Raw genomic sequence first — 26,700 nt, 5'->3', positions numbered from 1 at the left:
GCCAGAGCAGAAGATCAGGGAGGCCTGGTGCTATCAGCTATCAAAGCTGGATTACACATCTGATGATGTGCTCATCCAATCAGCTGTGGATGGATCTTTATCCTGCCCGGGTCCGTTGGACAAAGATCAGACCTCAGACACTGCTGGTGTCTTGATCCACATCTTGCTGGGAACTAAATACAATCAGAGCAACCCAGAGAGCCCAAGATGAGTCAAATCTCTCTCTCTCTCTCACACACACACACACACACACACACACACACACACACACACACACACGCACGCGCACACGCACACGCACGCGCACACACTTATGTTTGTGTGGGCCTCCATTGACTTCCAATCATTTTAATGACTCCACTATGCCTAACCCATACTCTAACCATGAATAGGACCTAATTAGGACTTGGACTCCTCTCCACCAGCTTTCCGTTTATTGTGAGTGACTGGTGCTCCACTTTTTTCCTCCTTGGTTCAATGATGATTTCCTAGGGCTGCCAGAATTAGTCGACTCGTCAAAACGATGTCGACAAATAAAACAGTCGACTACTGATTTAATAGTCGACACGTTGTTTATTTTATAACCATTTTTTAAAATCTTGCCTGCTGCAGCATGTTTGGTTGCTCAGCCACTGCTTTAGCTCCGAGGTGCCTACGCAGTAGTGGCCATCCAGATCAGCCTTCGACTACATAGCTTGAAAGTTTGGGAACATCATACAAAGAAAAAAAGAAAGCAAGTAGAGTGGAAACTCAGCAAAGCAAAACTCTTTCATGGGAGTACATCGGCGATGCACGAGCACCTTAAGAGGAAGCACGTCATGGCGGAGAACAAAGAGTCACCTCGGTAAGTTTAACTCTTGCTAGCTGCTAACATAGGTGTAGAAACACCAGTAGAGATGGCGATGTTGTTACCTTTAGAGCACATTTGTATGCCACAAAGTTTTGCTCTAATTACAAACGCTAATGATTTATTGCATCCCGCTACATTACAGCTAACCTCCTGACTGAGATCACTGAGAGCATGTTGGTCACCAGACTCCTGTCCATGGTCGGTATCAAGGTTTCAGAGAGATGATCAAGCAGCTCAACCCAGGATACCATGACAACTACGCGCGCGCGCGCGTGCGTGTGTGTGTGTGTGTGTGTGTGTGTGTGTGTGTGTGTGTGTGTGTGTGTGTGTGTGTGTGTGTGTGTGTGTGTGTGTGTGTGTGTGTGTGTGTTTCTCTCTGGACACAAATAAAATAAACATTAGAATAAAATGCATTTATGAGGAAATAAAAAGTTGCTGACTGAACAATTGAGAAACAAATATTTTTTAAGCATAAAACATTTTCTTTCTGTTAAATCTTAACCTGCTTTATTAGATGTAACAGAATTATTAATCTGGTAAATAAACAAACATTAATATCTTTCATCTTTACGGTAAAGCAGACCCTCAGAGCTGTCGATGGTCCCTGACTGCTGACATGTGAACCAGCCGTGCTACAGAGGCTTGGTGCAATTTCCTGAGTTAAGACTGGAAGATGAAGGGCTTCAACCTTGCCACTATGCCTCTTGTGAACACAAGTCATTTTTGGTTTTAGGTGCCTACCTCCATCTGACTGCAGCGTTTGTATGAACAGGTTACAAAGTTATTTAAAAGTTGATTGATAAGCTATCATCTTGTCTTTATTACTAGATGGCACATAGCTGATCACACTTCAGACTAGAAGCTAATGGTGGTATATTAGAGCATCCTGGTGCAATAAGCTAAACTTTTATGAATGACACGATTAGTCGACTACTAAAATAGTCGTCTGTGGCAGCCCTAGATTTCTTTGGTTTTGTTGGTGTTCAGGGTCAGATTGTTAGCTGTACACAAGTCCAACAGATGCTGCACAGGGCCAGATTAACACTTTGTTGTACCCTGGGCAACAATATTCAAGGGCCCCATCATCATGACCCAAGGATCACCATAATATGGTCACATACAGAATATTTTACTGTAATATGCAGTAAATATACTCAATACTTGAATGCCTGACATCACGTAACCCGCTCAGGGTAACCTTTGACCCACCTCGTGTGGACTGACCAATGAGGAGAGGGTCTCAACTTGAGGCCTCTCTTCATTGGTCAGTCTGCATGAGACTGACTCTCAACTGACGTTCAGAGTCATAGCAAGCGAAGCGTCTCTGTGCAGCGCAAAAGCCCGGGTGGACAGTTTGTTTAATAGGGTGATCATATTTCCATTTCCAAACAAGAGGACAGGGGATCTGTGCCTATGACGTCACACTATGGCAACGCCACACAAACCACGTTGGGACCCATTTTTTTGTAAGAACTAAATTAATATCAGATTCTACCAATAAAAGGGCTCTAAAACAATTCATATGTAAATATTTAGCGTATTTATTGCAAAATCTCATTTTTCTGCTTTATTAATAAGAAATTATTATAACTTTTGTTTTACTACAGCACCGGTACGCTTCCTGTGCACAGATTATTAAGGATGCTTGTTTCAGCTGTGAGATTAGACGATAGGATCAATGAAAAAATAAGTTGTCACACACTCCATGGAAACTTTCAGAGAATCCACAAATAGTGGCTTTCAAATGGTTTTGTTACTTTTTGCAAGTTTAGAAAAGCAGCAGACGAGACAGCATGTCTGATAATTTAGTTTTTCATCTGATAACAGTAGAACATGTCAGTGATGTCTGAGGGGCTTTTACAAACACTGTATAACTAACACTCCTGGCCAGGGTATGGATTACACAGAGGCTTCTGGGGAGCCCAGTTATGGGGGAGTGAGGGGTGGTGGTGGTGGGTGGGGGTGGGGGGTCATTTTGCCTTGTCCCCAAAATGCCTTGAAACGGCCCTGGGTGTAAGACTGAGTGTTGAAGGTGATTTGAATTGTATCAGATGTATAAATATTACATGTGTGTAACTTATTGTTTTGCAGGTAAAAACGTGTAGAGGAGATGAATCTACCTACATTTTACTTTTCAACACTTTGTTTTGTTTTCTTGTTTTTATTGAACTATTTTCCTGTCCTGTCTGTCTCTCATCTTCCTGCATCTCCTCTAAACTCTCCAGAAAAACTGCTGCCTGGATTCTTACTTTTTCACCCCATCAGTTACTTCTGAGCAGATCAAAGGGATCTCCTGACCACAAAGCGGAGAGTGCGTTTCGATGATGCGTCAGTGAGGTGAAATCCCCGCAGCACAGATGATGAGCTCCGCAGTAGCAGGGCGCTTCAGGCACAAATAAGACAGAAAGTAGAGAACAAGTGTGGACATGAACGATCGTGTGCTAATCATAGTTTTTTGGTTGCGCCACTTTGAGAATGGACCGTGTGCTGGAAGCAGCAGCCTGGAGCGCTGCGCAACAACGCAACAATCATCGCTGTGACGCTCTCTGCTCAAAAGAGTCCATAAATGATGTAATATAGGTAGAAAACTTTTTCCGGCTCCCCTGATATACAGCTCCCCCATAATTCGATCCCTGCTCCTGGATGAAAAGCTGGACATTTTCATCAAGAACCCCCAGTCCGGACGCCCCGGACAGAGAGTGAAAAGTGGACATGTCCGGGAAAAAGAGGATGTACGGTCGCTCTAGTTTAATATAAAGCGGGTAGATTAAAGATACAGTATTTGCTCGTGCCCTTGCTGCCCTGGGCCCTTTAGAGTTCATGGGCCCTGGGTAATTGCCCAGTTACCCATATGGTTAATCCGGCCTTGATGCTGCACTTCTTCCCTCTACACTAATTCATTTCCTTGGCTGATTAAGCCCTCCACGGTTGTATCACCAGCAAAGTTAATTACAATGTTAGTGTTGTGGGTGGGGTTACAGTCATGTGTGTACAGGGAGTACAGGAAGGTACTCGGCACGTAGCCTTGTGGGGCTCCAGTGCGGAGGGACAGGGAGGAGGAACAGTAGTGGCCTAATTCAAGTCTATTTATATAGTGCAAAATCACGGCAAGAGTTGTCTCAAGGAACTTCACAAAGTCAACAGACTGGTTGGTTTGTTAACAAGTCTTGTATCCAGAGTCAGATGTTGTGCTCGAGACCAAGGTCAGACATCTTGTGAAAAAGTCTGTCGAGGAGAATGTTGCTGAATGCAAAGTTGTAGTCCACAAATAGCTGCCTTGCATATGTACCGGGGTATTCCACATGTCGGAACATTGCAGAGGGTGGTAGAGATTAGGGCTGAACGATCTATCGTTTCTGGACCGAAATTGCGAATGTAGTAACGTGGTTATATATCTTGGTTACCATGGTGCAGGGTTGATTAGCCTCTGTTGCCAGTTGTACTCCCAGTTAGGGCTGCTCGATTATGGCAAAAATAATAATCACGATTAATGTGACTCAAATTGAGATCATGAATATATAAGACGATTTTTTAATTTATGTTGATTTTATTTGTTTTTATTCAGTCATAAAATTGCTCAGGGCACAATCAGGACAAAAATAAATAAGAAACAAGATGATCACTAAAATAACTCCTGATTCCCAGTATAAACAGACCAATATACTTATAGCTCATAGTCTATGACCCAAGGGCTATAGACCTTGGTTTAACTCATTTAAGTCTAACCAGTACAGACCCAAATACCAATATCTTGCAAATACTGACAGCAAGAATTATACAGTGGCATTTATAACAAATACATGCAAATAAATTGATGTTCACAAAATGTTGTATAACATTTATTTAGTTGTGTCAAGGTGCTGTAGGAGAGTGCACTAGCACCGTGTCCTCAGAGAGATTAGTTATTAGTTATCATTTTGAGGAACTTATTTCTATTTCTACTTTATTTATAAACTATTTATTTACAATCCATCAGTTAATGTAATAATTGTCCCAGCCACAGCTGCACCCCCCACCCCCCAACCCGGTCTCACAGCACTCAGGGGCAAGCTGCACGTGTGTTTAGCACGCCGCACGCGCACATTTAGCTGTTTTTAGCGGCTCAGGAGCCCGCAGGTGCGGTGTGTGTGTCACTCACTCTGGTTACTCCAACAGGGAGCCGGCTCCGAGAGCTGTCTTTAGTGACTGACACATCACTACATCATTCCCTTTCCTAATGTCCTGAAGAACGGTCCGGAGCGCAGGCGGAGTGTTTAGCTAACCTGCAGGAAATGTCGACGACAGTTATCCAGAAAGTAGCTAAGGGTTACCAGAGATGTTTCTGAGGTGTTCGCTAGGTACTTTTAAGATTTAAAAAGTCAAGAAGGGGGTCTGAAAAGCTGTAAGAAATAGCGTCGAAGTCGCTAAGTTGGCGACACTGTGGGAGGAGCGCTTCATTTGCAACTCAGGGCAGCGCAAGTGGGAGGAGCAAATAATCGGCTTGTTTTGTTTTTATAATCGTTCAAAACTCAGATCGTAATCGTGATTAAAATTCGATTAATTGAGCAGCCCTACTCCCAGTCTGTGCACGCGCTCAACTTCCACAGGCCTTGAAAAATGTTCCTTACCCAACATTTCTGAACAAATGTAGCCACAAATTCAACAGGCCTACTTCATTCAATACTCTCAGGCAGGCCGATTATCCATCCATCACGTATCTTCCCCTTATCCGGAGTGGGGTCGCGGGAGCAGCAGACTAAGCAGGGAGACCCAGACTTCCCTCTACCCAGCTACATGGGCCAGCTCCTTCAGGGGAATCCCAAGGTGTTCCCTGACCAGCGGAGAGACATCGTCCCTCCAGCGTGTCCTGGGTCTTCCTTTAGGTCTCCTACCGGTTGGATGTGCGTGTGTGTGAGTGCACATATGTGTGCGTGTGTGTGCGTGCATGCGTGTGTGTGTGTTTGTGTGTCTGCATTGCGTGCATGTGTGTGTGAAGGCACACTGGCCTTCCCAGAAACTGGTATTGCTAGGGCTTCAATTAATCTTATGTTAGATGAAAATGAATGCAAGAATTTTTCCAGCCTCAATATACCGGGTTAAGAAATGTAAAACTCAATGATTATTTATTATCATTACTGAGGTGCAGTTTTGGTTGTTGACACTAGATAGGCCATTGTATTTATTGTTTTGGAGAGACACGGTCTGTTTTATTGTTTTTGGTACAATATTTTCAAACAGAGTCTGTTTTTATTTTATTTATTGATTCATTTTTTGTTTATTTAGAAGCTCTGGTTCTGGACATTCCACTGTTAAAATGTTTCATTGTTGCATTTTAAAGGGTGTCTTTTCATTAACATTACATAGGTGGTTATTATGATCTTGATAATGTCAACAATAATATTGTTTATCGTCAATAATTTGCTGGACAATTAGTCCAGCAAAATTTGTCATCATCCCAGGTCTAACTAAGTACGCACACAATAACATATCACCTCCCAGGGATTAGAGACCAGAGTGTGTTTTCTATCCAAATAGAGCCACTCATGATCACGATGCAGGAAATGCATTATGAGCCGAGCTTGTGATGGAGCACTGTACCATCACCAGATTCAAGTTTCAAGCTTATTTATAAAGTGCCAAATCGCGACAAGAGTCATCTCAAGGCACTTCACACAGTAAACATTTCCATACAGGTCAGTTCATTAAGCCAATCAGTAAAAAAGTTTCCTATATAAGGGTGTGTATCCTATATAGGGAACCCAGCAGGTTGCATCAAGTCACTGACTAGTAGGGCTGAGTCATATCATACCTTTCACGGTAATACCGGTACAATGGTGGGCAATGATAAGAAAATGAAATATCACGATAGGATAGAATGGGTAAAACGCGCTTGCGCAGTGCCTTTGTTTTCATACGCTCATACGCACATGGCGGAAAAAGCATGGCGACGACGGAGAAGGGCGAAAGCGGTTCGTTGAATGAAACAGAATTTGTTTTTAAAAAAGGTGCTACTTCAGTGGTGTGGAACTGGTTCGCTTTACGCCCGTCAGATACCCAACAAAGCACAATTTTTTGTAGAACATGCAAGCGGGCCGTCGTGGCGAAGGGGGGAAACACCACAAACTTATTTCATCATTTGAAGCAGAAGCACTTTTTGGAGTACAACACAGCTGTTAAAGCACGCGAAGATGCGTCCCCTTCAAAAAGTGCGGTGGTAAGACCAAAGAAGCTGGCTCAACAAACAATCGGCACAGCTATAAATAGCTGCACCCCGTATGACAAAAGTAGCAAACGCTGAGGAGAACTAACTAATGCAGTAACGCACTGCTTAGCCAGAGATATGATGCCCATTCAGAGTGTGGAAAAGGAAGGTTTCACAAAGATGCTTAACCCTCTGGGGTCCAGGGTGTTATTTGCCGTTTTTGACTAATTTAGAGTTTTCCTTTGTATTTCCAAAATAAATACCATAACCACTGCCTTATTTATAGTATCAATCTTTTCAGCACAATATGGACTTTATGTATTCATACTTATTTTTTATATTTGGACATAAAGGGGTTGCATATTAGACCTTAAATCACTCAAAAACATAAAATCTGAATTGGAAAAAAGTTGTTTATTTTACTGTGAAACCAACAAGCATTTATGACGAATGTTTTTATCATTTAGAATGGTAATCTAGACTGTACATTTATAAAAAATATGACTAAATATAGCAAATAACAAATTTTAAAAAATTATTAGCCCTCTGGTGTCCAGGGTGTAAATCACCATTTTTGACTCATTTTGGTTTTTCTTTTGTATTTTCTAATAAAAACAATAAATATTGCCTTATGGGGTATCATTTTTTTCAGGACAACCTGGATAATCTGAATATATACTTATTTTATTAATTTGGCAATAATGAACATGCATTTTGGAGTGGGGAGTGGCTCTGTCTCACGCGGAGATCTGACAGCTGCACGGCGACGCCCACTCCTCTTTTTGGATATTCGAGGAGCTGGATCTCTGCCTTCATCCTCTACCTCATCATAACCCAACTCTTCTATGAGGAAGGATGGATTTGCCACATCGTCATCAACATCCTCGCTATTTGCTTCAGACTCCGGCTGTGAGTCTCCGTCCACTTCCTCTGCTTCCAGTTCAAAAAACAGCCGAACTATCTGAACTGCCTGGTGGACATTTATCCTTCTCATTATCCTTTATTAAAGCCTAATAAAAGCCTACTAAACTGCAGCGACAATATATCTGTCCAGGTCGCTCCAAAATATGAAGTTTACCGTCAATATCTGTCTGTTTGTTGTTACTCCGTTCGCGCCACTACTTTCCCTGCGAAGCGGCTCCTTTTTGCGCACATCTCGTTACTCGTGCAGCCTTCCTCTCTCTCTCAGCTACATAATGATACTTTTTATCAATTGAATATGTGAGACTTCCACCAACAGCAAAAGGATCTCATGTTTTTGTGGGTTTTTAATGTTCACAAGCACATTCCCTCTCACGGATTACTAAACTGCTGTTTCGACAAGTGTTCAGATTGTCTAAAAATAGGTTGTTTGTTAGTTTAGTATAACTCAGTTTTTACGTTGCCTATTAACAAAATTTAAAAACTAGGGTGTAGTTTATCTCCTTTTTAAAGCTGAATTGAAACCAAAACTCAGGGAGGCGGAGTCTTGCTGTTACAAATCTGACAAAAAATCTTAAAACTTGAAAAGGGCACTTTATCCATGCTGTTTTTTATGTCTTTTTTTTATTCAAGAGTTTGAGTTTCATGTTGCAAAGCAACTCCAAGTTATTAGACACTACACATGGTTATGCTCAGGAGGATATTCAGCCCATTTGCACAAACATTTTAATGTAGTTTTGATGCACGTTAAAACTGCTGCTTAAATGAAAATATATTGGTGGTTCTTTGCACTAATAAAGTTGTAAATTTGTAAAGTACTTTGTCTCGCATCAGTCATATCGTCAGTTATATCGTTATCGCAAATTTTCATACATATATCGTGATAAATATTTTGGCCATATTGCCCTGCCCTACTGACTAGTGTCGGTGACTTTACAGCAATTCTCATACTAGGGATGCTCAATTAATCGAATTTTAATCACGATTACGATCTGAGTTTTGAACGATTATAAAAAAACAAAACAAGCCGATTATTTGCTCCTCCCGCTTGCGCTGCCCTGAGTTGCAAATGAAGCGCTCCTCCCACAGTGTTGCCAACTTAATGACTTTGACGCTATTTCTAACAGCTTCTCAGACCCGCTTCTTGACTTTTTAAATCTTAAAAGTACCTAGCGAACACCTCAAACGTCTCTGGTAACCCTTAGCTACTTTCTGGATAACTGTCGTCGACATTTCCTGCAGGTTAGCTAAACACTCCGCCTGCACTCCGGACCGTCCTTCAGGATATTAGGAAAGGGAATGATGTAGTGATGTGTCGGTCGCTAAAGAAACGGCTCTCAGAGCCGGCTCCCTGTTGGAGTAACCAGAGTGAGTAACACACACACCGCACCTGCGGACTCCTGAGCCACTAAAAACGGCTAAATGTGCGTGTGCAGTGCGCTAAACACACATGCAGCTTGCCCCGATTGCTGTGAGACCGGGTTGGGGGGTGGGGGTGCAGCTTTGGTTGGGACAATTATTACATTAACTGATGGACCTGTAAATAAATAGTTTATAAATAAAGTAGAAATAAGTTCCTCACGCTGATAACTAATAACTAATCTCTCTGAGGGCACGGTGCTAGTGCACTCTCCTACAGCACCTTGACACGACTCAATAAATGTTATGCAACATTTTGTGAACATCAATTTATTTGGATTTATTTGTTATAAATGCCACCGTATAATTCTTGCTGTCAGTATTTGCAAGATATTGGTATTTGGGTCTGTACTGGTTAGACTTAAATGAGTTAAACCAAGGTCTATAGCCCTTGGGTCATAGACTATGAGCTATAAGTATATTGGTCTGTTTATACTGAGAATCAGGAGTTATTTTAGTGATCATCTTGTTTCTTATTTTTGTCCTGATTGTGCCCTGATCAATTTTATGACTGAATAAAAACAAATAAAATCAACATAAATTGAAAAATCGTCTTAAATAATCGTGATCTCAATTTCAGTCACCATAATCGTGATTTTTATTTTTGCCATAATCGAGCAGCCCTACCTCATACCATACCTGTACCATCACCAGATGGCCTGTGTGCACACAGAGCATGGATAACAGACAGAAAAGGTTGGAATGCCTTTCATTTATCCTTTCCATGAATGCAAACAGTTTTTCTTAGACAGGCCTTCACTCAGCAAGGATTCTGATCCTAACTGCTTCCTCAATTATCCGAGATTCACCAGATGAAGCTAGGTCTACTCCAAAACCCCAGGTAATGCTCAGCAGAGGGCTCAATAGCCTCTTCTACAGGTGTGACATTAGCAGGACTCCTACAGAAAATGAGTTGAAGGATCAAAATGTACTTTTCCCCTCCTAAAGTCTCAGAACTGTACCTCTCAGCTCCTGCCCAGTGTGGACCACATATCACTCATATGCATTCTTCAGATTTATGTTCATCGTTTTCCAATCAGGAACAACGGCCAGTGTAACATCCTCTAGCTCCACTCACTGTGTAATAAACAACTCCCTTGCATCAAGGGCTTCAGCTTGCAGGATCGATGAAGCATTTAGCTAATCACAAAACCTCTACAGCAGGAAGAATAAGAAAGGATCTTCGTACACAGTGAACCCTTCTGTACAACCAGCTGGGTTTTTGTATTTGCTCTTCAGGTATTACACAATCTTCAAACAGGAGCTGTTGCTCATCACAGAGGGCTGAGCCTCCTCTGCTGCTCCATCCGGACTACACGCCACCTACAGCAGTTGGCATCTTTAACAGGCAGAACTTCAGGAGAAGTAGGCGTTTGGTAAGCATGAGAACAGCAGGTTGACAGAAAGAAAAGGTCTGGTCCAGATGAAGCAGCTGCTTGCCATTACTATACACACACACACACACACACACACACACACACACACACACACACACACACACACACACACACGCACACAGCTCTAGAAGGAAACAAGCAATCCTTTAGCACTGACAGGTCCACACCAAACAAATAATGGATTCTAGTTACATGAACCTTAAGCCTCTGCATCAGAGTGTGTCAGTCAGCACATTTCCATGTCTGTGCCGTTCCTGCTGGGACTACGAATATCCCTCCAGAAGATGCATCTGCAATTTCATCAGATGCTCTATAGTGTCAATAAATTCTATTCTAATTTAAAACAGGTACTGATCATGGGTAGGTGTCGCGATACAACCCCAGATCTGGGTACTTCCCGTGATTCTCATTATTAAACAATAACGCAGCAGGACAAAGAGTCATTTTACAGCCACTACACTCTACAGAAGATAAATCTGTTTGTAGGGATGTACGTAATTAACTGCCGTTAATGTTGTAACAGAGTAAACTAGTTTTTCCCGGTTAACTGCTTCAAGTCCTTCTGCTGCGCTGGGTGCAATATATTTTGTGCCACCAGAGGGCAAAACTGTGCGCTGCTATCAAATATGTTTACTGGGCGACCGCAGAAGAAATAAGCCTGTCACATGACCAAACAAATGTGCTCAAACACAAAGCGGTTATCCACAAAGCAGCGTTGGAGGAGTTTATTCTTCGTTATTTCCCTCTTGGAACACAATAAGCCTCACATCAAAGCGCCGAGCCTGGCAGCAAACTGAACTGAGACCAGCAAAAGGTCAGTGTGTCGTGGCGCTCCTTGTGTCCGACTCCTAATTTGTCTAGTAAAATAAAGAAATGCCAAGTGTAACTATTTAGTTCAATGTAAGAAATGTTGGTTGTTTAACCGTGGCCTCCAGAATGTGCTTATAAGCACGCAATGGCAAGCAGAGCTGTGTATTTGATGCCAGACGCTGTGCAACAAGTTCTGAGTCTGACTGAAATTCCGGCTGTCATGCCGCTCTCTTTATGTTCACAAATGTAAAGTTGTGCGTCAGAATTATATTAAAAATAGTAGACGGAAATAGTGTTATTTATAGAATGGGGAACATGTTTGTGTGCGTCGGGGAAGAAGTTGGTTTCCGGTTAACCGGCTATTAATCATTAACTTCCATTGACGACAAAAGTCATCATTTTAAATCCAACCGTTCACTGCCAATGGCGACTAAAATCGTTATTTGTATTTTCTTTATTGTGTGGACGTCGAAACGAGCCCCCGCACCGCGAGAACCAACTTCCGAGCTTTAAAGTCGATATTCATCCGCACGTCACAGGTCACGTGACCAGGAAGTAGAGAAAATCCATGTGCTAGGACAGGAGCGTAAAACGACGGACGAAGTCGCGGGCCGAACTTAATATTTTTTGAAAAAGTGACGGCAAATTTGCACATTTTCTTTATCAACATATATGCAATTTTGAACCTTTTAGTTTGGAAACAAACATATTTTTGCATTAACACTGAATGTGGAATAACCAAATTACACACGAGCAAGTCAATTTTAAATAAAACGCATCAGTTGTATTTAGGGCTGCACAATATATCGAAAAATTATCGTCATCGCGATAACAGGACGTGCGATAGGCCCATCGCAAAGCACGTCAAAAACGGCGATAAATGTTTGGTTCAAACATTTCCATCCGTGTCATACATCAACTTTTTGTAAACCAGCTCTGTTTTTTACGCGGAAGTAATATTTGACCAATCAAATGTAGCCCTTCTGATATGCGGCCAATCAGATGGGTCCGTTCACGTAATACGCACGCCCCCTACGAGCTGCCCCGTGCTGCTCGGCTGTCTCCATCCGAAGGTTGAGATGTTTGCCAGCCTTACATAACCCCTCGTTTTCGGCATCACCACTTTCTCCGCGCGCCGACACCGGAGCGTCGGAGACGGTGCTGCCGAGCGGAGCTTCCCGGGCTGCGCTTACTTTGGGCCGCCGTGCTGCCGCCTGGTTCACCCGCTCCAGCACAGACTGTATCCCCAAAATTCCACTATCTCCGCTCCGCCCCCACTTTCCGCTGCCGCTCGCTTCCCTTGTTCATCACGCTGGCTCAGATTAACGAACCCACTTTGTGCTGAGGTTTCAGGCTCCGGTTAGCTTCCAGCTAAAAGGCTACAGCACTCTCCTCTCAGTCCCACCCTGCTAAAGAGGGCCTGGAAAAGTTCCCCCACACATCAAAGTGATTTTTCATTTATGAGCGTTTATAACCTCGTTAATCAGGATAGTTGATTTGCTGCTGCACATAAACTGTCAGTCAGAAGCTCTGCTAGCCCGTTATCTTAGAGGAGCTAGTTCAATTTGTTAGCTTGTTACCAGAATCATAGTTGCAGTTTCATCATCTGAGCTGCTTTTTAAGATCTAGGTAAACTTGTTCAATTTGGGGTTAAAAACAAACGTTTTCACATATTTTCATGTAGTTTTTTGCCAGTTCCTCTTCTGAAAGGTAGACAATTGTTTTTCTCTTTCCCTCAGAAAATCTTAATATTCTCCTAGTTTGGCCCAGCACAGTTCACTTCCCAATTGCAGCAACAGCCTTATATCATAACCACATAAGTGGAGAAAATGTTCAGTAGCAATGAGAGAATTTGCTGTTGCATTTAAGTGATGTTAACTATTATTTAACATTTAAACTTATTTTCAGATTTTTTTTATTTATTCTAAAAACCCTGGTAAGGGATGTTTTTCTGTATTTGGAGCATCAGAAAAAGTTTTATGTTGGAGGTGATGTTTTAAAGTCACTGAGAAACTGCATGCATGCAGTTTGTTGTTTTGCTGCTAATACAATAGCAGGTGCAGCTGCTAATACAATAGCAGGTGCAGCTGCTAATACAGAACAGGTGCAGCTGCATATGTTTGCAATAAAAATGTTATGTTGTAATGGAATTCATGCATTAGTTTTTGTTTGCTTTGAACCCAGAGCAGACATCACACAGCAGACGACATCAACACTGCATACTTTAGTATTTGTTCATTTATCGTGAGTAATATCGATATCGCAATATTAAGCACTGTTATCGAATATCGCAGGTTTTCCTAATATCGTGCAGCCCTAGTTGTATTCATTACTTGTGGTATAATCAGCATTTTTACAATCTATTCAGGATTTATGTTTTCTTGTTGTTTATTCATTTTTCTTATTTTTTATTCTCAATTTTTTCTCCTGTAATACGTGTCATCGCTGTTATGACATCTAGCTTTCTCCACTGAGGAACAATAAAGGGACTTTCTATTCATCTATCTGCAGTTGTTCCTGTTTACTGCAGGTTAAATCTTTTCTCACGGGCCAACAACAAAATAAAAATATCATTTTATCTTAAATGAAAATGCAACATCTCACATGTTAACTTTCATGTTTTGGAGCAGAAAAAGAGCATAAAACCAACATATTTAAAGCTCAGTTTGCTCCACTGGTTTACTGTGATGCTCACCTGTTCCAGCCAGATACCTGCAACATGGGGTTGATCTGAGCTGAGGAGGAGACTCCTGTTGTTTTGTTCATCTTCATCATAATAATGACAACATTAGATGACAACAGGTGCTCACCTTATAGGTTTGTGCTGATTAACATGCCTGAGCAGCTTGACCGCGTTGTTGTGTGTCGGGGAGGAAACACGACAGCAGCCACAGAGTCATGCTGGTTTGAGCGTGTCGCTGCTCGCTGGAGTTATATCAGCTCTGCCTGGATGTTAGTTGGAAAACTTCCTCTTTCAGTCGTGAACACATTACGCCGGGGACACACCGGCCGCGGAAGCGCCGCGAAAATGGGACCGCCTTCATTTGGCGCACTTGTTAAGCTATTCTATAGACCACATGGGCCGCCGAAGTGCTGCGAATCGCCTCGCGCCGGCGCTCCAGCCCGCGCCGTGCAGCGATCATTTTGGCGTCGGCTCTATTTTTTTCGCGAGCCGCGGGTGAATCGCGTCAATTCTGGCAGGAAGTCAAACCTAGACATAAGAGGCAGGCCGGTAAAGTTAACAAAATAAAGCATTTGAAAATAAAATTCCGCAATATTCAAATGTGTTCGTAATCAGACACTGCAGAAAAACCACACAAACACGCACATCGAACTTGTGTGCGTGTGTGACCACGTGAAGGGGGGTGTGGTTTTGGGTGTCTTTTCACCGGAGCAAACAGGACAGAGAGGCAGAAAGTCTGAGGCAAGCAGTTAAGATGGATGACTTTAAATTAATTATGGAAGTTGAGAAACACAAGGAGCTGTACGACCCCCGAAAAGCATGGTTATTTACGTACCCATCTCTGAAGAAACTGCTAGGATACAGCTGCAGAATTGGAGCGGGTTCCAAGAGATTCAACTGGCAGAAACAACTCATACCATAGGTTCACACACACACACACACACACACACACACACACACACACACACACACACACACACACTCAAATGTAGAGGAAAAGAGCTGAGAAAAGGCAGAGAGGAAATGGAGGACACCAAGTGTTTAAAAGAAAAACTACAGCTGAGTCGAGGCGCGCCTCAACTGGGGCGCGTCTGATCTGAACTGAGGAGCGGCGAGCAGCGGCCGAATTTCGTGAGCGATTCGCTTCGCGGCGCTTCCGCGGCCGGTGTGTCCCTGGCGTTACTGCGCGGTCAAAATCTCCGTTTCTGGGCTTCAACGTTGGCAAATAGCTGAGTAAACTCAGCGCTGAGTGAGAGGAGTGTTTAGTTTGTCCGAGAGGTACCGTTTTTTTATTTTTCAGATACGCAGACAGGGCAGGGGGCTGCATCTGAATACATCTTGGGGTCATGTGAGCGGAGAATGCACTTTGAAAAGCTATCTCCTCCCTCAGCAAAGACCAGGGGCCTCATTTATAAAGCTTGCTTACGCACAAAACAGGGTCGGAAAACTGCGTAAGCAACTTTCCACGCAAACTTTGGGATTTATGAAAGAAAACTTAGTGGAAAAACGTGTGCAACTTTAAGTTGACTAAGGATCTGGCTTACACACATGTTAGACATGGAGAGCACCTGCAGTGCTACTGCTGAGAAGATACAATTATGAAATCCTGCAGCATTATCACTTGTACCGCTTTGTGTTCACACAGAACAAGACCTCCACATGCACGCACACACACACACACACACACACACACACACATACAGCCTGAAGAGCAGAATACAGAATGCTGAATATCAGCAGGGGGACAGATTGAGACAGAACATCATGCGTCTGTGACAGTGTGTGTCACTGTGACCCGATTGATCATGCACCCTGGCTACTTGGCCAAGGAGGATCTCTGTTTGGGTGACTGGTTAGCGCGTGTGACTCTCACCCGGGAGTCTGGGGATCGAATCCCGATCGGACCATTTTTTTATATCTGCCACAGATCTCTCTGAAGAACTCACAACATTGACATCTTCAGCAACGCTGTGCCACTCTGTGGATTTCCCCTTAGTTGTTTTGCAAAAGCACTTCCTTTCATTTCTCCACCTCACCCACAAGTACCTCAATTTCTGCTTGTGAAGTAGCACTTCCTTGATCTGTGGGCGGTCGAAATGCTGCAACGAGCCGGCTTATGTATATGCATCAGATCCGCAAGGCATTTTGCATTGACCATTTATGGCCGAAAGTGGGCGTGTTGAGGGCAGGATGTGACTAAAAAACAGATGGGAACCTAGGGCTGCACAATATATCGAAAAATTATCGTCATCGGGATAACAGGACGTGTGATAGGCCCATCGCAAAGCACGTCAAAAACAGCGATAAATGTTTGGTTCAAACATTTCCATCCGTGTCATACATCAACTTTTTGTAAACCAGCTCTGTTTTAAGTATTATTTGACCAATCAAATGTAGCCCTTCTGATATGCGGCCAATCAGATGGGTCCGTTCACGTAATACGCCCGCCCCCTACATAGACCCTTTGGATGGAAAGCAACACCCGAACTGAGTTAGCGGCGCCGTTCTCTTGTTCGTCATGCTGGCTCAGATTAACGAACACACTTTGTGCTGAGGTTTCTGGAATCAACGCTGCTTTCAAACGCGAGTCCGCTCGGTGTCGTTAAGCAGCTGATAATAACCGGGCTGACTCCGACGCGTGCCGTGAACCAACCCACCTTCATGTCGCTAGTGTTCCACCGGGTGGTGATGTTAGCCCCAGGCTCCGGTTAGCTTCCAGCTAAAAGGCTACAGCACTCTCCTCTCAGTCCCACCCTGCTAAAGAGGGCCTGGAAAAGTTCCCCCACACATCAAAGTGATTTTTCATTTATGAGCTTTTATAACCTTGTTAATCAGGATAGTTGATTTGCTGCTGCACATAAACTGTCAGTCAGAAGCTCTGCTAGCCCGTTATCTTAGAGGAGCTAGTTCAATTTGTTAGCTTGTTATCAGAATCATAGTTGCAGTTTCATCATCTGAGCTGCTTTTTAAGATCTAGGTAAACTTGTTCAATTTGGGGTTAAAAACAAACGTTTTCACATATTTTCCATGTAGTTTTTTTGCCAGTTCCTCTTCTGAAAGGTAGACAATTGTTTTTCTCTTTCCCTCAGAAAATCTTAATATTCTCCTAGTTTGGCCCAGCACAGTTCACTTCCCAATTACAGCAACAGCCTTATATCATAACCACATAAGTGGAGAAAATGTTCAGTAGCAATGAGAGAACTTGCTGTTGCATTTAAGTGATGTTAACTTTTATTTAACATTTAAACTTATTTTCTGATATTTTTATTTATTCAAAAACCCTGGTAAGGGATGTTTTTCTGTATTTGGAGCATCAGAAAAAGTTTTATGGTGGAGGTGATGTTTTAAAGTCACTGAGAAACTGCATGCATGCAGTTTGTTGTATGTTTTGCTGCTAATACAGTAGCAGGTGCAGCAGATAATACAGTAGCAGGTGCAGCTGCTAATACAATAGCAGGTGCAGCTGCTAATACAGTAGCAGGTGCAGCTGCTAATACAATAGCAGGTGCAGCTGCTAATACAGTAGCAGGTGCAGCTGCTAATACAATAGCAGGTGCAGCTGCTAATACAGTAGCAGGTGCAGCTGCATATTTTTGCAATAAAAATGTTATGTTGTAATGGAATTCATGCATTAGTTTTTGTTTGCTTTGAACCCAGAGCAGACATCACACAGCAGACGACATCAACACTGCATACTTTAGTATTTGTTCATTTATCGTGAGTAATATCGATATCGCAATATTAAGCACTGTTATCGAATATCGCAGGTTTTCCTAAGATTGTGCAGCCCTATGGGAACCTTTCTCGTTAGTTTCTGATTTATGAAGTGGAGATTGCGTGCAGCTGTGCGTACTCCGTGTTTGATAGATCACAAACCTACTTGGCGTAAGTACATTTTTTTGCTGAGCTTAAGTTCGGTTTTAGTAAGGATTCTACGCAATGTTTTATAAATGCGACTCCTGAACATCACAGTTTTACCTGCAGACAAGGGGCGTACGGTTATTCTGAATACAACAGATCACCACAACAAAGTCCCCACACTTTTGCAGCACCACATATGAAGTTCTAAAGAGAGACCCAACAAGTGGGTACAAGAAGAAAATCACGGACTATTTACAGAAACTGCTAAAGGACAAAGTAATCGACCACCATTTTACTACAGACTATCCAGGAGAAACCACCCCATCTGAAGATTCACAAGGAAGGAACACCACTCAGACCCATCATCAGCAGCAGCATCAACTCAGTCACATACCACACTGCAAAACATCTCTCCACCATCCTGGCCTCGCTGGTTGGAAAGACTCAACATCACATACAGAATTCGGTGGATTTTGCAAAGAAAGTTCAAGATCTCAAATGCCCCAGGGGACACCATTGTCTCATTTGATGTCACTTCACTCTTCACATGTATACCCACAGACGAAGCAGTGGAAGCAGTTAGGAAACATCTGGAACAAGATGACTCCTTAAACGAGAGGACAAAACTGACTCCAGACCAGATCTGTACCTTCCTGGACCTCTGCCTTTCAACCATCTACTTCAAACACAACAACAAGTTTTACTGGCGAAAACATGGATGCGCCATGTGCTCCCCAGTATCTCCTATCGTCGCCAACATTTACATGGAGGAAGTGGAACAGCTTACAGCTTATAAGCTTGACGCTCCCATATTCCAGTTAGAATCAACAAAGCTCCTCGGATGAGAAGTGAAACGTCTTCAAGAAACCAAAGAAGTCCAGTTGCCTTTGTTTGAACCCTTTTTGATTGCCATGACCTGGATGACTGAGAACTAGGGCTGCAACAACGAATCGATAAATTCGATGAAAATCGATTACTAAAAGCGTTGGCAACGAATTGCGTCATCGATTCGTTGTGTTGCGCAACTCTTCCAAAAGCCCCCTCCCCTCCTGCCCGCCGTTGCGCGCAGACCGGTGGAGAGCCGGCAGGTGTTTGTAAGAGGAACATGGCAGAAGCAGCGAGACCCCAAAAAAGTAAAAACTTCTAAAGTTTGGGAGCATTTTCAGTTAAATCAGGCGAAGACATGCAACGTTTGTAGGTCAGACTTAGCATGGCACGGGGATACTACGGTGATGATGCAGCGTCTTAAACGCAAGCATGTCAGAATCATCAGCGAGGAAGGAGAGAGCTCGGTGTCCGGGTAAGTTAAAAACTTTTCAAAAGTGATTCACCCAAGCCCCCAGAAACTGGTTGATCATACCTGGGCCAGACTGCTAACATGTGGCTTTACAACCACAGTGTCCTCACAAGCGAAAACGCTTAGGGGAGGGAGGAGTCCTAACTGTTGCTGCAGGCGTGTTGTGTGCGTGTAGTTATATACTGGTTAATATATTTTTGGGTTCAGTTGCTTTCATGTGTCCTAATGTGAGTCTATTTGGGATCATTGGAATGATCAGCAGCATCTCTTGATGTGACTTTAAGGCAGGTGCCCAGGGCATCATCGCAAGGAGGATGGCATTCATTTACTTTTGTTTTATTTGGTATTTTTCAGTCATTTTTGGAAATAGTGATTAATTCACAGCCTATGTTTAATTTCATTTAAAAATTAGTTGTTTGACATCCCCAATTATAATAAATGTCTACAGATGAGATCAAACAAAACAGATGAGAATTGCCCTTAAAGAGCAAGTCACCCCCAAATAAACTTTTTTTTGCTGATAAACTAAATAAACGAGTGTCTAATCGTGCTGCAGACACGTGTCGTCAATAATTTGGCACTTCAGTGCATCTTAGTTAAAATTTAAATATTCTGCCTAAAACTGGCAGTGTTGTGCCGTTGTCAGGTAAAAACTCTGCACTGTATTTTAATTTAAATCTGCCACCGCTATTGGCTAAGAAGTATGCTATGATGTAAACTGGTACATTATGATGTCACAATGCTGTCGTGAGCCTGAGTGTATGTGTATTTGTTAGCGGCTCCGCCCTCTCGGTCTGCCAGGCAACAGCATGTGTTGCATTTTTCAAACATGAAGCGGGAGTGGAGTTAGACTCTGGTAGGGGTTGACTTGCTCTTTAAGCTGTTTAACTTGGACCAAGCATTTTTGGTCACAGATAGGTGTAGCTTAAGGTCTCTGTCTGTACACCTTATAAGACAATTTAGGTGATGGCATGTTGGTTTTCTGCTATTGAACTGTTTTCTAATAATGTGTTTAAGTGAAGGAAGGAAGGAGAAAAATAACGTTTCCCTAGCAGTTTTAAAAAATGTCCCTATGTAATCCGATTAATCGATTAATCGTGTCGAGACCCCATCCGATTAATCGATTATCCAAATAATCGTTTGTTGCAGCCCTACTGAGAACCTTCACCAGCAAACATGTTCATCATTTTTTATTTTAATATTGATTTTATTTCATTTCTATGGTTTGGATGTTTATGACTATTACAGAATATTCTAATTGTTGTTAATTAGGGCTGGGCGCTATATCGAAAATTTATCGTTACTGAAATTTTGGACTCATATCGTGATAATTTTTCCCATGTCAATAAATCTGATAATATAAAAATGAAAAGATGTGTGTAGGCTGGCAACGTTCATGTCCCTTTAAGAAGCTGTACCACCTTGAGTCACATAAAAATGTGACTCACCATAATACAAGTGACAGCCCCATCTAGTGGACAACTATTGTCTCTGCGCATACCTGTAGGTATCGTCCATTTATCGTTATCGAGGTGAAACATCGCCTAGCCCTAGTGTTAATAGATGATATTATTATTAACAGGTCATGATCTAAAGCAAGTCTGAGGTCTAAAACTCTGCCCTGGGCCTAAAGCGCTGCAGATAGATTTAGTTTCTATAAACAACAACATTAAATTAATAACAGCAGCTGGATTCTACTTTGTTCCTTAAGTTGAGTCAGGTAGTTGTACAAGTTTAGTCGTCACTGGCAGTGAATGAGATAATAAAATTGCTCCTCTTCAATGGACGAGTTTGTTACGTGCAAACCTCAGCAAGCTAACGTCCTGCCTGAGGCCATTGTGAGCATGTTGGTCACCAGACTCCGGTTCTTGGTGAACAACCAGGGTTTCAGACAGGTGATGAACCAGTTCAACCCAGGTTACCACGACAACTATCTACCAGGCTGATCCCATTTCACCACTATGATGGAAAAGAAATATGAAACAACCTTTAAGGTGTGTGTGTGTGTGTGTGTGTGTGTGTGTGTGTGTGTGTGTGTGTGTGTGTGTGTGTGTTTCTCTCTGGACACAAATAAAATAAACATTAGAATAAAATGCATTTATGAGGAAATAAAAAGTTGCTGACTGAACAATTGAGAAACAAATATTTTTTAAGCATAAAACATTTTCTTTCTGTTAAATATTAACTTGCTTTATTAGATGTAACAGAATTATTAATCTGGTAAATAAACGAACATTAATATCTTTCATCTTCACGGTAAAGCAGACCCTCAGAGTAGGGCCTGCACGACTTTATTTTTTTTAAAGTCGACAGTCAAGTAATGAAAGTCGAGCCGACTTCGACTAGTCGTTGATGACGTCATACGCCGGAAGCAGCGGCGGGGGGGGGGTCGGTAGGTTCGCTGGAGTTTTTGACAATTAAAATTGCGCCCACATTTTCTAAGTTAAGACATCTCTTTTAACAACGGTAGTTTCTGCATCCTACTTCAGTCCTCTCCCCCCTCCCCCTGCACAGCAGCCGCAAACTCACTGATGCGCCTGCAGCCTTTCCTGCTGCTCTAAACATTAAAATAATTATTTCATTTTCTGTTCCTCACTTCTGATTACCTTCAATGGTGTCTGTTTGTTGCAACCACCAGGTACAAAAGCTAACTTGTTTATATTTGACTATTTTTCTGTCCTGCCTGTTTATTATCTTCCTGCATCTCCTCTCAATCCTAAAGAAAAACTGCTACCTGGGTTCATATATATTCACCTTATGAGTTACCTTTGAACTGCAGTTCTAAAAGATCTACCGACCACTAAAACAGTGGCTGCTCGCCGGCCGACTATAATTGGACCGTTTTTGCTGCGGAGTTCATGCCGGAGCGGAGCGGAGCGGAGATAGTGGAATCTTGGGGGTGCGTCACCGGAGGACAACAGGTGATGCGCCTCGCTCCGCAGCAGCGAAATGCATCAGGCACAAATAACAGACAGAAAACATGAAAGGAAATGAGCCGACATGAACGATCGCGTGTTTAATTTGTTTTTGAGGTGGCGACACCTGATTTGGCCGTGCTCAGGACGCAGATGTCTGGAGCGCACGTCAACGATCAGAGCTTTGCATGCACAAACTGCCAAACTGGTTAAGATTAGGATGGGGTGAGGGGAAGGTTAAATTGCAAGAGGGAAAAGGTCACAGTTTGGTTAAATGTCCGTTTTACCGCCGGTGTCAGTAACGCACAGCGCGTCGCCTCCGCCTCGATCCAGACGCGCAGGGGCTCATCACCTGCTGTCTTTTCCGAGGACTGCATCTTGTCAGTCATTATCACGTGACAGCGACTAGTCGATGACAGGCATAAAAAGTCACTACAGAGCCGTGAAGTCGACTAGTCGACTAGTTCGTACAACCCCTACCTCAGAGCTGTCGATGGTCCCTGACTGCTGACATGTGAACCAGCCGTGCTACAGAGGCTTGGTGCAATTTCCTGAGTTAAGACTGGAAGATGAAGGGCTTCAACCTTGCCACTATGCCTCTTGTGAACACAAGTCATTTTTGGTTTTAGGTGCCTACCTCCATCTGACTGCAGCGTTTGTATTAACAGGTTACAAAGTTAATTAAAAGTTGATTGGTAAGCTATCATCTTGTCTTTATTACTAGATGGCACATAGCTGATCACACTTCAGACTAGAAGCTAATGATGGTATATTAGAGCATCCTGGTGCAATAAGCTAAACTTTTATGAATGACACGATTAGTCGACTACTGTGGCAGCCCTAGTGAGATGCAAGCTGACCAAGACGGTCTCTGACTTTGGGAACCTGCTTGTCTGGGGCACAGATGAGGATCTCAGTCTTTTCTTCATTCAGCTGTAGAAAATTCCCACCATCCAGGTTTTAATAAAGTCTAAGCAGCTTAGACATGTCATGGGGCTTAAATGAGATGTACAGTTCAAACGTCTGGTTTGGGGAAATCTGCCTCTTTGGAATACCCCCCAGGAGCACGTTAGGCATTCGTGACCATAAAGAAAACATTAAACCGCTGACTGCATGATTCTTTCTACAGCCCTGGGTTCTGGTTCGGATCTGTGGACAAACGCTGTTACTGAAGGAAATCCCGTTTGGTGACGTATTTCTGCGCTGCACAGCTGCAGGTTTAGCCGCAGGCTGGCTCTGCACCAGCTGCTAGACCTGACACTACCACCAAACCTGAAGGCTTGGGCGTCTCAGTGCCGAAAGATCCGTGCAGTGAGTGTTGTGGGTTTGGGATTACAGAAGCTGTAGCCCGGAGAAAATACACATTCTTTCCGGATCATAAAGCTATCGTGACAAGATTGCAAACGAGATGAGTTTTGCTGCATTTTGAGTCTAAACGAGCGGATATGTAACAGATGTAGATGTGATGTAAAGCATATCTCACCTGGATGCTCAGTTTTTAGGAGGAAGCACCTTCAAACATCACAGAGACTCGTTTTTCCTAAAAATCTAGCAAAGCCTCAGATCCTCATCCCTGCTTCCCAGCAGCCATGTTGGGCGAAACCATCCACTGCTTCACGCAGGGGTGACACTAAACGGGCTCTTTTAGTTTTACGTTTCTCGTTTTTTTTAAACACCATTTCAATTCTGTATATTAAATGTTCGTACCTATTCATAAACGTTATTAGTACTACAATAAATAGATAACATAAAGCAGTGTCTGTTTTCTCTGACCGGGCCTTACATGGTTCGGTCCAACCGAGATCCAGGGACCGACCCGTCGTTTTCTGTCAGATTAGCCAATCAGCAGCCGATGAGGAAGAGCCCGCCACAGCTGGAGGAGAGGAACATCTGACTCAAGAACCCAAACAGAGCCTCTAGCGGCATGACAATTTAGAGGGGTGTTTACCTTATCCCAAAGCCCCATAGAAAACCTGTAAGAAATAAATATCAATTCGTTTATTCATTCAACAATTTAATAAACAGCAACATAGATCAAAGGCTCACTAATGGTTACTACTAAAGTGACTACCCTCAGGGACAGCACCTCTCATAAAACACAGTGTTTCCCCTAGGAATTTTTCCAGCTGTGGTGGAGGTATTGTTTGCTGGGAGTTGGTGGGTGGGGTGGTGGGGGCAGAAAATCAAATAAAGGGGGCAAAAGGAGATGTTTTTCCAGACGCCAAGAAAAATCAAATGCCAAATCCACCCTGCAAAGTGTGTCACTGAGAGTTTAAAACAGAAATTATTCTTGTGCAAATATTGGTGTACTCACCTTTAATACTAGTTATTACAATGCAGCAGTCGCTGGATTGGTGCAGTTCAAAGTGGAGTGCATCAAATGAAACAATATTAACATAAAGGTGAGACGTGTCATAATCCCCCCCCCACCCCCCACCACCCCACCCACCCACCCCCCGCAAACACCACCTCCACCACAGCTGGAAAAATTCCTAGGGGAAACACTGATCAGTGCTAGATAAGTTAGAATGGAAGGAAGGGACAGAGCCTCGTTCTTCTCCCAGGTGGAGCAGGAATTAATTTGTGTCTACGAGGACTACAAAGATATCATAACTAAACCAAGGTCATGGTCAAGGCCAACTTTATTTATATAGCACCTTTACTGCTGCTCACGCAACCCAAAGCGCTGAACAGAACAATGCCATGAAATAAAACATGTTCCAGTAAAACATATTAAAAATCAAGGCATTAAAAACAGAGTATACAATAAAAACCATAAATAAAAGGATGAGAGTGAACAATAGTAAAAATAGAACAGGACCCAAACAACAAAAACTACAACAACCAGATAAAAGAGAATGGATACACAACTCAACTATTGCTAAAAGCTAAGTCAAATAAAACATTTTTACTAAGTTTTTAGTAAAAGACAAGCACATTGCACGTCATCCAATTAGGGATGCAGGTGCGTACACAGGTGCTTTATACCATGGTATAAAGTACCTTGGTATTCCATGGCAATGGCGGAAGTCCTCTTCAGCTCTGTTTCTCTACATATTTTATTCAAGTTTTTATAATTTATGCGTCGTTTTCATGTTCTGTTCAAGAGACTGGCTGTTCAGAGAGTGGAGTGTTTCTGCTGAGCAGCTGTGAGTTTTAAGAATCTACGTTCATGGTGGTCATGTGACCCTTAAGTTAACTCTGGTCACAAATATTCAGCTATCATATTACACACCAAGATAAAGAAAAAACGCATTGGTCATTCAGAACAAATACTACCGTGTTTGCCACAAGCGACCAGAGTACAGCTGTTAATATTTAAAGTGTTTCCTTTTACATGTAATATGTTAGCAGCTGTAAGGTAGTTTAAGGCTATTTTAACATATTCATTATACGGGTCCATCCCAGACTAACTGATACATAATTATATTTATTCATAATGCTGGCATCAGGGACATCATCAGTGGAATGAAACACGCCTGGCAGCATGGGGACACAGTTTGACAGACAACCGTAGACCCCACTCCACCACTGAGCTCTGCCTATAGGAAGCCTAAGTTTTCATTCAAATACAAGTAGAGCATATATACGAACCAGGGCGTAAGGCAAGGCGGATTAGAAAATAGCATTTTTAGCCCAGTTGACTTGCATTCAGTTGTTCGTTCTTCCGGGGACCCATGAGCCAAATGGAAAGGGAGGAGACTTAGGCTCCCTAGGAGTTGTGGCCATATGGAACTCAGCTTTTTAATTAGCCATCTGGTACTCTCATTGAAACCAGTTAAACAGATTATGACTGAATTAATGGAGCAGAACTTTAACCAGAGAGAGTATATATAACCTTTCCAGTTCTGGATCACATCCTGATCATTTGGGTCTCCTCTCTAGGAGACATTCCCTTCCAGGAGATGACCGAGAGAAATTCTAAGGGGTGCAGAGGCCTGACGCCCAGCTGGTGTTGAGGAAGCTCTCTTCCTGTAGCTTGTAACCAGGATCTTTTTCCTTTTGTCGTTTTCCATATCAGGTGACCTTAGTGTAGGCTGCACAGTGGCATGGTGGTTAGCACTGGTTAAGTCCTGGGTTCAAATCCTGGTCTGGGGTGTCATGGCCTAACCCTGTGCTGAGCTCTTCATTTCACGTAGGCGGTCCTGAGAAGCGGTCACAGCTGCAGCCATTCAGCCCATCAGCAAGGCTGCTATTTAAGGAGCGCTGGATGATTACTCACCTTTGGGTGTTCCTCGAGCCACTCTTCTAGTGTGTATGCTTTAGAGAATGAGTTTTTGAATATTTTGATTTCTGTGGGATAACTGGCTCTACTTGGTTCTGAAGGTTTTGTCACCTCACCTCCTGTGCTCCATAACCTCCTGAT

The 26,700-nt window shown here is 42.9% G+C and overlaps 1 protein-coding gene across 7 annotated transcripts in view; it reads right to left on the bottom strand.

The window, feature by feature from the left end:
- znf438 (zinc finger protein 438) overlaps nt 1-23,969 on the bottom strand; it is a 108,960-nt gene extending 84,991 nt beyond the window's left edge. For 4 of the 7 annotated variants that reach the window (XM_054751246.2, XM_054751245.2, XM_070553018.1 and 1 more), the window contains exon 1: nt 23,818-23,963. The gene's annotated coding sequence lies outside the window, so the exon portion shown is untranslated. Of the gene's footprint in view, nt 1-23,817 lie in introns of all 7 variants that reach the window. The other 3 variants (XM_054751244.2, XM_070553017.1, XM_054751243.2) reach the window with 1 other exon arrangement.
- Between the last annotated feature and the right edge of the window lie 2,731 nt (nt 23,970-26,700).

This window comes from Nothobranchius furzeri, chromosome 7, assembly GCF_043380555.1.
Source record: "Nothobranchius furzeri strain GRZ-AD chromosome 7, NfurGRZ-RIMD1, whole genome shotgun sequence".
In the NCBI taxonomy this organism is placed as follows: Eukaryota; Metazoa; Chordata; class Actinopteri; order Cyprinodontiformes; family Nothobranchiidae; genus Nothobranchius; species Nothobranchius furzeri.
Note: the sequence above shows the minus strand (reverse complement) of the source record. Positions and strands in the feature narration are given on the sequence as shown.